We start from the raw sequence: 17112 nt of genomic DNA, 5'->3' as shown, positions 1-17112 counted from the left end.
CCCTTGTGAGGGATCTCTCGTTTGATAGATTGATTATATTGTTCTAACCCAGCTGATTCTGGAAAAAAGTCCGAAGACTAATACGTTGTTTAAATTTGTTTATATTGTGGCCATTTCGTTCATTGAATCTGAGAAGCAGTCTGCGTTTCCTCCACTGGCCGTGTTTCCGTGCAGTCAGTACTGTGTTCCATTGTACCAATAGTGGACATTTTTTTCCCGAAGCATTCTGAAGATGACTAGATCTTATCTTCCAGTTTTATACAAGTAAAGTTAAATGTTGCAGGGGGTCACACGCAGAGGGTTAAATCTTCTGAAGGCACTTTGTATTAAGGTGACATTTTCAAGCTCCTTGACATTTAACGTATTTGCTTATACGGCAACGAAGCTTAATTGAAATTATTGTCTGGACAAAACATTGATGGAATGATGCAAACATACATTGCTCATCAATGACTCAGAAGCCCCAGGTGGCTCTACAAAAGCCATCAGTGTCATGCTTTACAAGCCTTTATCACTGCTTTTACCCTAAAAAGGCACCTGAGGCCACTCAAGTCTACTTAGAATGGTTCAAAGCAAAAAAGAAGCGCTGCTTCCTGAGACTTCACGTTGCCAGAGAAGCTCTTCATCTTGAAAAACATCATGATGAATTACCAACAGAACAAGCACGTGTGTGCGCATCGCTAATTACTGAATGTCAGAAAGATATATTCAAACCCTGGGTGGTGGGTACTAGAGTGTGAGAATAGATGTAGAGGTCTTTGTTATTTATCATATACCATTTATCAGACAGAGGTGACATTATAGAACATAGTTTGTCATGTTCCATGTTCCATGTATCTACCACCGTCTCTTCAAAGTAAAACTCCCTTTTATTACCATAGAGGATGAAGCAGCTGTCCACATCTTTGTCTAAGGGACAAGTTACACAGTGATAAGTAATGACACTGTCATGGATGTTTCTTTAAAATCATTTTTGATTGGAAATATTTTCCTTACTCTATGCATTATTACTTTTTATTACTTGTTGGAGGTGGGAGCCCTAGGAGCCCTCACAAGCGTAGAGCATCCGCGAAAGGAGGCTTCATGCCCTCGCAGCGTATTATTATTTGAAGCAGCTACAAAGACATTGAGTGTTCCACCTACACACTGCTACTTCCGTCTATATAGGTATGTTCGGTGTAGGAACAGCTACAGCATTTCCAACCCCATGCTGTGCGGAATAACTGACTAATCTCCCTGGCCTTGTATGAGGTGACTGAAAAACAGACCTTAGGAAGCACTAAATACAGTATGAAGGCGTAACAAAGTAACTTGATATATTTCACATCCTGAAGAGGAAGCCATTTGGTTCACATTCAATTACGAAACCTTTCTTGCTCCTTGACCTTGCCTTATGCCCGTCTCTCGCATGATTAGAATGTCTCATTGCATTAACCACTACCACTTCTGCTGAAAGACTGTTCCATTTAAAATGTGAAAATGTAAAATATTATGTCCTCCCATTGCATTTTAGCCTCTGACTATCTGGTTGTAGAATATGAACTACTGTCCCAGAATTTCTTGTATTAAATATATTATCATCCAGTGCTTTGTTAAATCATATATTTTCCCCAGACGATACATACTGAGGTCTTTACTGATAATTATAATAATTGTATTTAACACACATTTTTTAGTAGAGTCTTTATCCGGAAGGCGGTATTTTCGTCAGTACCACATACAATGGGCGGGTATAAAGTGGCCATATCGCGTAGCCATTTCTCCATCTAGAATCCCACCTGCGTGTCCCACTATTGTTTCACCTTCCATGAAGTACAAGTCAGCTTATATGCTTTGGCCAAATACAGCGCATCATTACATGTTCAGTAAATATATTTGGTTTGGAACGCATATTTTTTTCTCTGTTATTTAAACATGGCTATTTCACATCATTGCTTGCATGCAGCATATTGGGATTGAGCTCAAACATTATGGATCCGCGCTTTATATTGTTTACCCAACTTTGGCGTCTGAAATAATATTTTCTAAACTATTTTCCTCTTTTGTAACTGGATCTTTTCTCTTGCATAAGTTCTATAAAAGTACAGTGTTTCTTGGTGCTCGGGTGACCTTTAAAAGCGTAACAAGTGACTCACCTGATTCTTCCATCTCAGTTCTTGTGACGTTGTCATTACTGAAAGAAAAGTCTCCTCTGTGATATTCAATGACGCTTCCAATACTATGGCATGGAGTGAAGAATTTCATTGTCAGGTATTATTAGTAAGGTCAGATTATGCCTGGTAGAAGTATCTAGAAACCTTGAAACACTGAAAAATGACTCGGACAGACAGAAATCTAAAGACATTGACAGTAGTGCAGCATAACCCCTATCACTATACACTAAGCCAAACATTGACAATGTAGGCCTTTGCCACTAAAACAACCTGTCTGTGCAGCTGTGCCACCTCTGCCCCTAAAACAGCCTGCCTGTGCCACCACTGCCCCCAAAACAGCCTGCCTTTGCCACATCTGCCCCTAAAACAGCCTACCTGTGCCCCTGAAACAGCCTGTCTGTGCCACTTCTGCCCCATAAGCAGCCTATCTGTGCCACCTCTGCCCATGGAAAAAAGCCTGCCTGCTTACGCTACTGTTTGGTGATGAAAAATAGGCAAGCTAGTGACTATGTATACAACAAAAATGCCATAGTAGCTGTAGCTGATGGATGCGCCTCACAACACTTATCAATTAATCTACGTATTTTTAAAGTGATAGGCACCAATATATAATATCTCTTTATCATGAAATTCTCTATGTGATTGCAAATCATTCAACTATTAAAAGAAATTACAAATTCCTTTTGTAATTAATACTACACAGTATATTCATCAGAACATATATAGTGATATTAATACCACTCTCAGAACATATATAGTGATATTAATACCACTCTCAGAACATATATAGTGATATTAATACCACTCTCAGAACATATATAGTGATATTAATACCACTCTCAAGTGTGACATCTAGTGGAAATATAGGAATAAAGGAATATTTCCAAACTACTAGTTTACCACATCTGTTACACGTTTATATTAGACTTTGGCACCAGGGAGGTCTCCATGTTCGTCTTCGGGGGAAAAAAATCTTTGTATTCCGTGAATATTCGCCTGTTCCTGTCTTCTCTTCGGGTGAATATTCGTGGACATTCTTTGTGTTTGTTTTTTCTTTGTTTTATCCGTTTTTGTAAAAGGGGTTAACGCGGTACAGACTACGCAGCAGCTCTGGCGCCAGGAGTTTAAATGTCCGTATGAGCAACTCTATTGGTTGATGGCAGACGAGCCCCCTGCTGGCGACCAATAGAGTCACTTGTACAGACCAATTGGTTGATGCCAGAGGAGGTCCCTGCAGGCAACCAATAGGCTCACTCGCACTGCCCTTTAACCCCTGACGGCGAACCTACAGATTTCCACTTCCGTCAACTGCTGCGATGCCGCGAAGATAAGGTAGGCTAGATGGGGAAGGGCCCGGGAGATTAGTAGACGAAGACGATCACGAAGATTCTTCATGTGTGTGTCTTCGTCTACGTTTTACCGCCGCTCTCTTCTCTTCTTCATGTCTTCGGGAACGAACACGAAAACGCACTCTTCGTGTTCGTTTTCATGTTTGCCCGAAGACAAATGCACAAGTCTAGTTTATATATATATCTTAGACTAAATTACAATTTTGTTATATAAAAAGCGAGGCCCCAAAAGTGATGTCATTGCAATTTTTTATTTTTTTATTTAAGCCCCCAGGTCAGTGGCTCCGCTGTGAAGAAAGTGACATAAGGCTGCGGTGGACACCAGGTCTTCTTCATTTTCCTCGGGGGTCTTACTCCACAAGGGATATGCAACCCCTTCCTTCCCTCCCCAGCCATAAGACCTGCAGTAGGGCTGGATCTCAAGGGTTGGGACCACTGGAACCATGGATAGAGGAGGGGGGGGGCTGCTCAAAAGAACTACCTTTTTGGGGGACCCAGCTCCACCTTGGCTTTCAGGTGTCTTCCGTACAAATACTGTGCATCTGTATACTGTGCTGATGCTTATTGAAAATAAAATATTCAAAAATACAAAAGAAAACGTGCTCGGTGAAAAATTCAGGACAATTGTGCAAAAAAGAACTATGTACAAAGTGCTCCCCAAGGAGCACACCTAGCGTAAAAGGCTAGAGCTAGTGTTTGCAAAAATAAAGGGTGCATGTAGGGGTCCGAAGTGTAAAAAGTGCTCACCAGCATGCGCAATAAAAAAAATAAGTGATGTCATTGCAGTGATCTACCACTAGATGGCAGCTGAGACTGTGCTTCATAACCTGAAGCCCTAACCATTCCTCAGACAAAGGGGAGAGATTCCGGAGGAACATCTGAAGAAGATCACCACCTTTCCACTTGTAGTGTGGTCAGTCCCAATAGGCATGTGGCATCAGTCCTTGTTCCCGTCATTCACATAGAAATTGTACAGCGCTACGGAATATGATGGTGCTATAATAAAACAATAAATAATAATAATAATGGTAACAAAGACCTTTGCATGCCGTTTGACAACCCATATTGAAGTGACCTATTATTATTTACTAAGTGCTGGTATATAGAGCCATCATATTCCTCAGTGCAGTACAATGTCACCTATAATTTGCCCTTCATCATCAAAATCATCATTATGTATCCTGTAAAAAACAAAACATAATAAAGCAGCAAGCACGCTATGTGACACTAATCATATGCCCTGCTTCATGTAAAGAATAACCTATAGATATGCTGTAGAAGGATCTTTGAATGGCAAGGGGGGGGTTATTTGCTTTATAATTTTAATTTCATATCATTAGCTGTGTACTTTACATGGTCAGGTCAACCATTCTTGCAGGAATATAATCATTTAGCTAAACTCATAATGCTTGTTAATGCAGTTAAATATAATAATTCAACTTCTTTACTGAAAAAGCTCATTTATAGGTCATATATTGGCAAATATAGTTATGCCCTTTCATGGGACAGAACAACATTAAAGGAGAACTCCCACCCAAATAAAAATATTACTAGTATCAACAGTATAGAGAAACGTGAACTAACCTAAAATCACGTGCTGTATAGTAAAATAAACAAATGATACAAACAATACTTCCCAAATAGGACTGCAGCAGCCCAAAAACGAACACTCCTCCTCAGGGTGTAGAAATTCAAACCAACCAAAAAATTATGGGGTGCAGATACATATAAGGGAAAAAAATAAAACCAATATAGTGTAGAATGTAAACTTAAAATGGTGCAGTATCCGAGAAAAATGGTTAAAATCACCAGTAGAAAATACACTCACATTTAGTCCATGCACCCAAAAAGTGCTTGAAGAGTGTCAATAAAAAGTCCACAGGTTTTTGCAGTGTAGATCCTTCTAAACGCGTTTCGCCGACTTGGCTTCTTCAGTAGAAGTATAATCGATCAAATGTGTAATCTTTTCTCGTTATTGTGCTTTTTAAATAGTTACTTCCGTACATACTTTTTGTGTGTGTGTGGGGGGGTGCCACATAAAGGATCCGCACCGGGTGCCGAATACTCTAGGTACACCCCTGTCATAACCCCAGATACTATTACTGGACAAACCCTGGTTCCTTAACATACTGCCAGTGGTAGACACTAAAATGACTCGGTCCCAATCACATAGTCCCACAGTCTGACTAATGAAAGACTATGGAGGAACAGACTTTATTAACATTGCCATAAAGAAGCTGTTCAGTGTGGTGTTTGAGCAGTGAGACTCCAGGCCTGCGGGTAAAAGACGTTTTTGAAGCAAAATGGAATAAAACCACGTTTTCATCAATGTGAACATACTATGCCATTTACAGCACTGTATTTTATGGTCAAGGAGAAAAAAATAAAATAATAATTTTAAATAAATATATATATATATATTTACCCAGTCCCTGAAGTCGCTTATCCAGCCTGGATGAGCATATTGGGAGCTGGTATTTTTTATTCACTTTCCTTTAATCTGTCTGTCATGGGCGAGCGTGATGGGAGGTGTAATTGACGGCAGACAGACTGGCACAGGTTAGGTATTATTGCCTCATAGAGGTGAGATAGGAGTGGACTTTGAATTGTTTTCTGTTTGTAGCAACTGTTGACTGCAGTAAATGATTTACCCGGCGAAGACATTTAGGGACTTTCTCGCAAAAATCTGAAAAGTTTTCATTGTAAACAAACAGCAAATTGATTTACTGTAATAAAGCTCAATCTGATTAATGACCTTAGTATCCACACGTTATTAACCATCTGAACTTTCTTTAATGGAAGGGAGTGATAGTTTCCACATTAGATTTATGTATGTATGCTGTTTTTAAGAGATTTTTGTTCATGTTTATTAATTAGTGTGTCCGCTACCAGAAAAGGGGAAAGAGATAGGGGGAAGTGATAGGGCAGAGAGATGGGACAATTAACAAGGAGGTGCAAGGCCGCAGATGCCTAGATGGGAGATTTGTAAGACAGAGGCGAATGCAGAGAAAACCCATTTAAATATGGAGGATGCCGGAGAGGAGAGAACAATCAACAAACCTATGTATTTTTTGCAAACAAAACCCTGGGTTAGGGACAACTGAAAGCTCTTGCTCAGGGTCAGGACAGCATAAAACTTAAATATATCACTTATAATGCCTCATTCTATGAAGATAATTCTCTGCTACACAGGCATCAGTGTTACCCTTCAGCATAGATTTTGCAGATTTCCGTCCTCCCGCTGCTGAACAGTGCAGAGAGCTGCAGCATCCTGGTAGCCTGGACTGTTCAGCCACTAGAGGGAGTTAGAGAGCCTTGCTTAGGCACCAAGGTAAGTGCATGTGTATCCTGCTGCAGCAGCGCTCAAAGGGTCCACGCCACCACCAGCCCACCACACATATGCCTAGTTTTACCATATGGGCCTGGACGCCAGTACATTTTACCAGCATGCTTTACTTATTGGAGCTCCACCGGCTGCCACTACTGACAGCAGGGAGTATCCGTCGGTAAACCTCTTGCACATGCTCAGCAGCTCTCCCTTTCTAGTCAATGGAAGTAGCAGCAGCCTATACACTGATGCCTTGATATCACACATACAATCGGCTGCTGCTTCAACAGCCTCAGTGGGAGTGCTACTGAGCGTGTGCAAGAAGTGTACATATGAATGCTTCCTGGTAGAGGACTGCATTGGGAGGCGGGTCCCGCGGGTCCCATGGGACCCGGCAAAAAACTTGCGGGCACGGGCAGTCTTGCTGGGGCTGCGGGCGGGAGCGGGCGGTCAGGCACTGTACCTGCGGGTCCCGGTAATCCCGCGCAGTCCCGCAAGGATGCCTTCTCGCTGCTCCATTACAGTGTCTCCTATCTTGCTCCGCCCATGAACAAGGCGGGGTCACGTGATGTGATGTCACTTCCTGTGACTCCGCCTTGTTCCTGGGCGGAGCAAGAGAAGAGACGCTGTGAGGGAACAACTCGAGGGCAGCCTTGCGGGACTGCGCGGGAAATCAGGTAAGGAGGCGGGCGTGATTGGCCACAAATGTGGCGGGAGCCGGCGGGATTGGCCACAAATGTGGCGGGAGCGGGCGGGAGCGGAACACCCACATGGCGGGAGCGGGATTCAAAACAGCGGGAGCGGAACACTCACATGGCGGGAGCGGGATTCAAAACAGCGGGAGCGGGATTCAAAAAGCAGTCCCGCGCAGGTCTCTACTTCCTGGTTTCATCTAGGGGAGGACTTAAATGAAACAGGAGCATAACTTTCTTACTCCAATAGCTAAAGAATCTAAGTTTGTGCATTCAGATTCATACAAATTAGAACTTTTAACAAATTTTGAAATTTGTAGATTCATACAAATGTCCAAAAGCGAAAAGGGGCACCAAATGAAACAACTAAAAAGAAACGAGAAATCTTTGAATTTTCATTTGAAATGTATCCAAAACTGAGAGGAATGTGTTCCCCTCTGCTCCTCAGGAGCTTTCTGTCCTACCTAAGCTCACCTTTGGACACCTGTCTTACTGTTTGGGAGAAAAGGCATCCCAGTCAAACTCCCTACCTGTCAAAAGCACAAACAAGTTGTTTCCTTTTAACTCACTTCCTCAGAAAAGGTTTACATTTTTTTCACCATGACTTCCCTTTAAATAATCCACAGCATGACCTCATTGTGTGAGGAAAACATAAGCATGACCTAATAGGATAGGTCTGAACAAGCAGTCCTATTATTCTCACTCAGAGCCTGGAGATACATCTGCTGAAATACAGACAGAAGCAAACACGGTTACATTATACTTACATCATGTTTGCATACACTAACACACACATATGCTATCACCATAAGCTAAAACACACACATTGACAGCATACACTAAACACACACAGTCATTCTAACATCATACACCAACACCCACTATATCAACACACATACACTACAACACCAAACACTAATACACAAACTCTTACACTATACAGTTATAGAGTTAGTCTCTCTAACACCGTACACTAACACCCATCTAAAACCATATGCAAAGATACACACTAAAACATACAGTAACACCTCCCCAAATACACATGCTAATACCATACACTAACATACACTTAAACCATACATTAACACACACACTTCAACACCATACACTAACATCCACACACACACTAACACCATACATTAACACACATGCATGCACACTCTCCCTCCTCTCTTTGTCCTAACCATTCCCCCTCCCATGTATAGTGCAGCTCACCGGGCTCTCTTTGCCTCCCCTTCCCTCGTTACTTCATATAAAGTTATTATATTCAGTGCAGCTGACACTCAGCGTAATTGAGTAAGAAGCGCGGTCCCATGGTGGCAGCCTTCATAATGGAGAAGAGAAATACAGGGAGCGATAACATTAGGGCAGGGAATACATTTATATCATGTTCTGACACCTTTTACCACGGATCTCCAAAATAGGCAATTTAAAGTGTTATATCCCCAAAACAACGGCTGATTGCAAAACAAAAAGCACAAGGTAGTATTTATTTTTTTAAACATCTTTTTACTGACATCGTCACAAAGGTATACATGTCATAGTAACGACAACTTCGCATTACAAAAATACAGTACGTAGCACACATTGTTTCCCAACCATACATCACAAAGCACTTTAATGCACACCAGGAAATAAGACCCTTCCGTAGAACGCCTACGTTAGTATCTTTAACTCGTATCCGTAGAGCTATAAAATTATGACACAGGGAGCACAATAATGTCAAAATCTTAATTGTTATTACATAAAACATACTGATTCAATTACATTGTTACTATATATATTTTTTTTACTGAATTAGTTAGGTTGTTTAAAAATATTTTATTGCCTCTCATGAATGATTCAATGCCATAAAAATGCTTTACATAAATAGATATTTTGTGAGCTTTTCCGTTGTGCAATATCCAGTCAGCACAGACATTCCACTGATTGCCATGATTAGAGGGAGGCCCAGGGTTACTGGCATCTGGGAATTTCTTTGGTGCCTCCCGTAACTAGCACATACACACGCTAACATGCAAACTCACTCTAACACCCATACACTAAAACCATACACCAACACATTCACTCACGCTTACCACCATAAACGTACACACAATCTAACAGCATATGCTAACATCCATAAAATCCCCTAACAATGATGCTAACATCCATACACAATTTCTACCATTATATGCCAACACTCACACACACTCTCTTACACCATACACTAACACTTACACAATCACTTTAACACCATACACTAACACACATGCACTTTAACACTGTATATATACACACTCTAATGCCATAAACTTGCATACACATAAAAACATTTTATTTAGTTTAGAATCATTTGTAACTTGACTTATACAAAGGCACTAAACACTTTAATTGGCTAAAACAATCAAACTATTAAAACTGCTGTTATTTGGGTTTCTTTTCTACATGCTGTGACCATGAGGACTGTGTAAGAGAGTATATGTTGCATATAAGGAGCAAGATCTCATGGTGCAAGGCTCTAAAGGTGGTCTTATCATGGAAAAGAAAAAATGTCGGTGCGCTAAGCTAGTCACAGGCTCAAATATTACAAATGTGTAATACGAGGCCTACCAAACAGGTGTAAGCATGCTGCAAGAAACAGTGTATTGGCTGTACAATGTATACAAAAAACAAAAACTGTCTGCGCTTCTTACCCTAATAAAATTGGCAACAAATATATAAACATAATATAAATGAGAGGTTTTGGTTATATGAATTGGCCAAAGCATAATTAAGCTCACCCGCCACGTGGTCTTATCATGTCTGCAACCGATGGAGCGTTCCTGCTGATTGGGTCGCTCCACCGACTGCTGTGGTGAGACTACTTTATACGATGTGGAGCAGAAATGCTCTTTATACAGAACCCCAGATGTGTGCTTTGTAACATAAACAAGCGCTGACTACAAATGACATCACTCCCACAGCTGGATGCCTCACCGGGCAACGGAGGTGAATTAGAAAGGAATCAGGTTTAGATCTCTATCTATCTATCTATCTAGCGATGGAATTACCTTCTGCACCGCCCTAGGCCTGCATCGCATTAAAAGGTGTGCCGTGCGTTTAAGACACAGAGCGGTGGGATATGAAATCATACAAGCGTACAGCACCTTCTAATGCAGTCTGTGGATGCTGAGTGTAATCTATTCAAAATAATAAATGTAATACTCATAATCTTAACACATTAAGAATGTATTATATTCATGGACAGAAATACCTTAATATTTATTACAATTCCGGGCCACATATTCACTATTTATTGTATGCGTACCATCATTTTGCTAATTTTGCTATTGAGAATATTGCGTCTGATTCTGAAGCGTGATTTATATTCCCGTCTATCATTTCAAACACCACACATATGTCAGGTGAAGCATGAAAACATCTCGTGAAGGGGAAAGCCTGGATAATTAGATGGATTATACCGCCAGATTTCACATGATCCCTGGGTTATGACAATCTATTGAGGGATCATCAAGTGGAAACAAAAGTTCTTCATCTGTCATCACGATGATCACAAGACCACTGCAATCATGGAATTATATGGGAGGTCTGTAATGTGCACACAATTTTACTTTCCCCTTTACAGCTCCCGACAATCAGAGAAAGACCTTTTTTGCTTTTTGAGGACAAATAGGAATATCTATTTTTAATGAAAAACCAGATCGACCTATATTAAAAAAATCATTAAAAAGGCATCTTACATTACATTTATTGCCAGCAGATTCTGTGGTGCCATTACAAGAAAGAGTAAGAATGAACAACAACATTTACCCCTTAAGGACAATGGGCGGTCCCTAATTGAAAAAAATGCATTTTGAGCCTGTACATGTACGGCCTTTGTCATTAAGGAGTTAAAATTGTCAATAACATAAAAACAAAAGTTAACACATACTGATACAGAAGGAAAAGTGGGACTTGCTCTTGCGGGTTTACAATCTATTAGGAGAATGAGAGAGGAGTGAGGATGATTTGGGAAATTAGAGTGTCACACTGGTGAGACCCGCGCCCGGCAGCCTGACTGCTAGCCGGAACAAAACCTCAATGCAGCGCAAACTTACCCAATGGCCATCTTCTGCGTTGTCCCTCCGGGAAATTGGGGGGACAAAAGCTGACACTAAATAATGACACTATTTAGACAATGATTATACTGTAAGCTCTTTGGAGCAAGGACCTCTTTTCCTGATGTATTCATGCCTATTGTGCACCGTTCATAATGTCTGAACAACTGCTGCACTTATTAGATGACTCTATTTGTTACTGTAAGCTATAAAGTGCCAAGTACATCTGTCATTGCTAAATAAGTACATGTGCATACATTCTTTGAAACCATTGTTCATACAGAGTGTACGCTTATATATAATAAATGTATCTTGTGGCTTCCGAGTTAATTATGATAATTCTGTTAGGAAGGAAGTTGCTCATCAGACAACCGAGAGATTATTAGATCATAGTAGTTGAAACACAGGATTCTCCCGAAAAGTCCAGGTGAGAAGGACGCTTAATCCCGGACAAATGAAACACAAAATATAAAGGCTATGTATTGACACAGATGGATCTAGAACAATGTATTGTACGCTTGTCTCGTTTAAGTACGTTTATGTATAGCATTAACAAAACAATTGTGATAACACAAACAATGAATTCTGGTGTATTTAGCTTCACCATCCAGGCTGATCGTAGGGTTTCAGGACCCCTAAATGAATTACGCTTCCAATCTTGGATGCACTTGGTTGAAAATGTAACACTCCTCTAGGTTCAATAATACTTTACAATAATCCTAATGAGTTTACCTTCAACAGCTAAATAGATAATCAGTGACATGTTTACCTTGGGCGCTGCCCTAGCCTCTACCTCTGAACTGCTATCTATATTGTCAAACAATGGATTATGACATCACATCCCATCATACAAAAGCAGAGATCTCCCTTATAACCAGCCCTATTGTGAAGACCAGTTGCTCAGGAGTGACCTTCCCCGGTTTTGCGGCAGAGGAACTGCTGCCTCCCCTGCTCCGGCTGATCATAATGTATAACACACAATATCATTAAACAAATCACAACTATCCAAGTAAACTCTATAAGGCACAGTGTCTCCTGTGATATATTTTAATAACTGTTAAAATGTTGACCTTTAAACAATGGTTACATTGTTTAAAGGTCAACATATATATATATATATATGTAACATATATATATATATATCTATATATGTAAAAATGAAAACAATTCACTTATGGCTAGACATTTTTTTTTAAAGAAATCCCGATGAACTTAAATGAACAACTATAACAGGATGTAAACCGAACAATTTTATTCCCGAGGGTGAACATTCAGTTCAGTAAGTTTAAAAGCCTATTTTATCAACGTACAAACAAAAACATAAAAACGAGGAAATGACAGCAGAATTACCATGGGAAATAATCCTTACATAAATAAAGATAATGACTTAAAAAATGTTTTAATAGAAAACCAAATGTTCCAAAACTGGCAAAAAGAAATCCAAACATCCTTTTTGAAAATAATCTTAAGGAGTCACTTGGTTAGACTTCTTTGGAACATAAAATTTTGGGAATTTTATCTTCTCCGATATTTTCCTGTTCAGGAAAAATAAAAAAAATGATAATAAATATATATAAATATATATAATTTTGTGTAATTATAACTCTAAATAATAAACCACAACACAACTATAAATAATATATAGTTGTGTTGTGGTTTAGTATCCACTGGTTGACCCAAGTTTATGTCCAAGTTTCTATTTATTATCAGAATTACGGTGAAATGCATGAAGAAAGACCTTGTTTTTTGAAGGGAGCACCTTGGGACACCTTGATCCTACACATGGACAGAGCTAGGAACTTACTAGGCTTCACCCGGAGTTTCTGGATGAAAACTCTGCTTCTCTTGAGCCGTCTTAATGGTCATACCCAACGTGTCCAGGTTGTCCCCACCCTTTCAAAGTCAAACCTGGGCTAGCCCTGCTTCTATGCATGACTACCCACACCTGCTTATCATAGCCACAACGCGGCAGAGGGCAAGCACATGGAAAGGATTGCACAACAAAGGCTCTGTACTTTTTGGGGTCATGTGACCCCAATACTCGCCTGTCTCTCCGTGCCGGCTCAAAATAGTTTAGAAAGGCCTCTTCTGACCTGGATCGGATTGGCAGGCATAAAGTATAAGCTATATACGTTGGTTTCAGTAAATTAACTTACATATGCTGAAAGCTGTGACAGCAACTGTTCCCCTTTAAGATAAATAACTTCCTGCTTAGATCATTATGATTCAATCACTTTCACGGGATTCCTCCGGCTCAGTTGTACAATAATCAAATGTGTAATGTGTTTGCCAAAGCAACCTATATCTCATACGTTGTGACACTTACATCTAAATTAAACCTTGCATCATCCTGGAAGGCATGACACACATCGTATAAGCCTCTCACACTCATACTTATAAAATATAAATCATTTCTCTGGCACGGGTTCTTGAAAGTATATTTTAGTGACGCCAACTGGAAATAAAAAGTGACCAAATCGGTGTTGTACAATCCAATGAAGGTCATAACCAGTGGTCTATTCCCGCCTAGGCCGAAGTGGCCCAGGGCATCAGTTCCTGGGGGCAGCAGTCCCTCTGCCCCATAACCGGGTGCAGAACACCATACTAGGCATGCCATTTCTCATTGGGCCGGTTGGAAGCTCTCCGTTGTAGGTTCCATGGGACGGTTGGGCCACTGCCCTGGGTTAGGCCTAGGTCAGCGTCCAGCCAAGATATGCCACTGGTCATCACAGGCAAGTGCTAAACTAGGATTGGGCGATAACTTTGGTAAGGATGCCACCGTTTACAAGTTGCTGGTGGCATCACACTGGTTACTTTGTGAGATTTGTAGAGCTGCCATTAGTAAGTCTATAAAAAGCATTTAACACTTCGCTAGAATCGACCCCAACAATGGCCCAGGGGTACTGACATCCTGCATAGTTAAGTATTGTCCTTCAGGGCCCACTTTGGGAAGTCATCACTACAACATTCAGCACTTCATGTCGCTCAGCAAAGCTCTACAATAACATTGCTTAGAAAACATTGTACTGATCACTAAATGATTTAAATATTATTTCACGTTAAGAAAAGGTGAGAAAAGGGGAAGGTACTGAGTGAACAGCCACCACCTGCTTACACTATCAGGGATTGAATGAACCAACACCAGCTCAACATTTCTGTTCAATCTCTTTTAAACCAAGTAAAGTACCAGCAGCAAAAAAAACTTCTAGGACATTGTAATAAAATGCTGTTTACCAGGTTAGGATCTAAAATGTTCCCATAGATGGTTTGCTACATAATGGACGGATAGACTGATGGATAATAGATGCATTGGTAGATGTTACAAAATGTCCATTCATACAGGGTTAGGCGCTTTGTGATCCGCCAGATATTGCCAAATTAAAACACACATCAGCCACTGGCAATCTTAGCTATTCATTGATGATGGGTGTTGTAGTCACTAAGCATTGTAGGTGGCTACATTGGATTTAAAATGGTATATGAACATAAATATAAAATATTGCATAATGCGCTTTAACATAAGTGAATTTTAAGTTGTGACCTTAAGGAAGATGGAGAAATTGAATAAAATATCAAGTTAAAGCTTCAGATACTCAATACAAGAGAGGTGTCTGTGTATGTAGAGCTGACTGGGGTGGGGGTTAGCCAAGCTTAAAGGGACAGTTCACAATCCATTACAGCCCCCTCCAAAAATAAATGCATATTACGTGAGCCTGTGAGTACGTTAATACGCATTCCTAGGAAAAATAAAAGTACTTATGCGAGGTAGAAGCTGCAGCCGTGCGGATGCAGCTGCCCTCCTCTTTCCTAGGACTCTGCCGAATCTCCCCAAGCGTTTGTAAGGGGACACCACGAAAATGTAAAGGGTCCGCACATGTATTTTAATGCGCATGATGGCTGGAGGTTCCCTTTAAACACGAGTGTATTACAGAACGCGATATCAAAGCAATCCGTATTCTGGGAAGGAACAAATATCTGTGGGCTGCGACGTGTTTCCAAATGTTAATATCAGCTAAAGCCCTTATTCTTTATCTACAGCTCCATCCCAATTGTATTCACTCTGCTAAGGTGTAGTATTGTGTGTAGGCTTAACCCACAGACGCCATTGTGTGCGGAGAGAAGGAGCTTCGCTTTGGATCCATGCATTGTCTTAGCGAGAACTCAACAGGCAAATTGTTCATTAAACTTTAACCAGATCTGGGGAGGGAATAACTGGCTTACCTATCTGTGTGAAACCAAATGCATTATTCATGGGGAAGGGTGGATTTCATCCCTTTAGCCTCCCTATCTGCATCACCCTGGATTAACCTGTTCATGGCTGGACAGGTGCTCTTGCTGCTCTGAGAATCGGAATGCATTCTTATGAATGGCGATCTGTTCATAATTACTGTAATCTGTATAAAGCAGTGTAAGATGGTTGACGACTACAATTAGATGTCATCATTGGGTGGTTTCTAAGGCATCGGTGCCTCCAGGCGAGTCCCCCTCCCATTTTTCTTGATAAAGTATTATGTCATCATGTTTTTTACACAATTTAATTTATTTAGTCATACCTTGTTGTTTTCTCTAAACATTATTGTGACTTTTAGGGCTGCAGGACACTCATATGCACCAACATTCTGAGTTCTTAGAAAAAGGGGAGGAAAAAGAGTCAGAGGGACTTGGGTACCAATATGGAGATCCCAATAGGGACATCTGCACGTTATAAAGATCTGCCACCACTTCGAACCTGTCTCTCTAGGAAGAATATGCCACTGTCCAACATCCGCATGATTCATGCACCCCAGGGGACCGGATAATGTATGCTCCATACCACCCTGCCTTCAGGTTAATGAGCCATCTACTTCCAGATAAATGTTTGTTTGTAAGTGAAATGATCCAATATTAAGCAAAATACCTGACCTAACCGCTAAAGCCGCCCTAGGCAGAAATTCTGTTGGCACCCATCCAGTCCATAAAAACACACACACTGGACTGAGTCACGGCCAACATTGCTCCACACCCATTGTCCTCCATTGCCACCCAAATAAATAGTGCTCAGTGAGCCTTTTATATATGTATATATATATATATATATATATATATATATATGAATTGGAAAAGAAACGTAGACAGTTTTCACGCACTAATGGTTAACTAGTAATTTTTTATAGAAAAACTGAAAAACTTGTAGATGCTACATAAGCAGAAATGTTTACGGGAAAACTGTAAGCTTGCAAAAGCAGGGCCCTCTTCTCCTTCTGTGCCAGCAGCTCTCAATAGGTTAGTTTGTTATTTTTCCGCCCCGCTGTTGTAATAGTGCTATGATTGTGTTGGCGCTTTATAAATACGGTCAGTGTAATATTAACCCCTTCTACTTCCCATACAAATGTGTTCACCTGCATCCTAACATTCATGCAATGCATTCTGCATGACGTATGCAAACAACACGTACTTGAAGTTTATATCTTTATGCCGAAAACTACATTTACTTTATTTAGCATACTATGCTGATTTTAACATTCTGTACTG

Source organism: Spea bombifrons, chromosome 2 (assembly GCF_027358695.1).
Source record: "Spea bombifrons isolate aSpeBom1 chromosome 2, aSpeBom1.2.pri, whole genome shotgun sequence".
Classification (NCBI taxonomy): Eukaryota; Metazoa; Chordata; class Amphibia; order Anura; family Pelobatidae; genus Spea; species Spea bombifrons.
Note: the sequence above shows the minus strand (reverse complement) of the source record.